Genomic DNA, 1,634 nt, shown 5'->3' on the forward strand with positions numbered 1-1,634 from the left:
GAAGTTGCTCAAAAGAAAAAGATATCCCAGAAGAAACTGAAGAAACAAAAGCTTATGGCACAGGAGTAAATATGACATTAGATTACAAATAAAAGTGAAATGAAAATATTTGTTACAATAAAGAATATATATTATTGTAACAAATGTTTTGTGTACCTATATAATATATACATATATATACATGTATATATACATACATAGATGCATAAATACATATATATATATGTCAACAAAGGTAATGCTAATCTGTGGATTTCTAAATCAATATGTTGCTAGCAACTATACATTTCTATTTGAGTTTGACACCACTGGCCTAGAATATATGATCTACTTTAAGAGATTTTCTAGACTCAAATTGTAATAGATTATTACCCTCCCTTTCTATATTCCTACATCCTGGACCTAAAGATGACTATTATCTTTAGCAGTCCTGACATTGCCATATAGATATTAATGACTAAACCATAGCAGCATTGCCACTTTAAAAATAAATGAATAAATGCAGTCAACCTGGACACCTAGAACAGATTCATAATGACTTCTAGATATTCTGACTCCCAACTGTTTTAAAACAAAGTTATCATTGCAAACTGGGTGTAGCATCAATGCAATATTCACAATGCCGATGGCAACTGTAAATATACCAGCATAGTTCGCGATCACAAAATATAACAGACTCTCCATACATAAGACATAAGTAAAACATTTCTTTAGACACCAGAAAACCAAATTTCCACCACCAGGAAACTGATTCTATCATCAGAGTAGCAAAGAAATTAATATGCCATAACACTACAGAGAACCACACCATCCTTTAGCCTTCCCACAAACCAACACTCACAAGTCTAGTTATCTCACTGGGTGCTTCCTCTCCTCCCTCCCACTCTAACTGCTCTGACTCCCAGCTTCCTGTGGGCTCTGCTCCTCCCTGCAGCAAACTCCTCCCACCACAAGCTCCATGTGGTTACATTCAGCCTATTAAGGGGGAGGGAAGCTCTTCAAATTCCTATTCCCAATACCCTGGGAGATCCAGGATCCTCTCCGAGAAGTTGCATTTTTAGTGAAGCATATTAAATGCAGTCAAAGGATAGCCTTTCCATCTGGTATGGAAATGTACTTACATTCTTATGAAGAATTTAATTTAACTTAATTTCATCATATATCTTGTCTGTTGAATATAAAATTGAGAAGAGGGTCTCCATTGCTCAGATTCAATTGTTACTTTCATTACAACTAGTATCTTGTGAAAATAAACTAGAATGTTCATCCCATGTCAAATGTTGTCTTTAGTCTAATTGCCCTCCATACATTCAGTGGCTGATAGCATTCCCAACTCCAAAGTCATTCCTGGAAATCTAGTCCTCTAATGCTTAATTTGGGCTCTGTCATTATGTAAACTAAACACATAAGAAGCTAGTAATTTTTCTTTTATCAATATTATATGTAAATTGTATATTCTGGACTGCTTTGTGGTTACATTATTTTTGTCATCAGGTGGAATGCCAAGTTGTTTTGCATCTTTTGCTCAGTTTTTATGGAAAGTGATCCCCAAACATAATTGCAGAAGGGATTTGATATGGTTGAACTATTGGTCTAATTTATTACATGAGTGCTAGCTGTATCAAAGATGGCAG

The sequence above is a fragment of the Petaurus breviceps genome, unplaced genomic scaffold, assembly GCF_028583685.1.
Source record: "Petaurus breviceps papuanus isolate PSGF00001 unplaced genomic scaffold, PetGlider_PUasm1.0 91133, whole genome shotgun sequence".
NCBI lineage: Eukaryota > Metazoa > Chordata > Mammalia > Diprotodontia > Petauridae > Petaurus > Petaurus breviceps.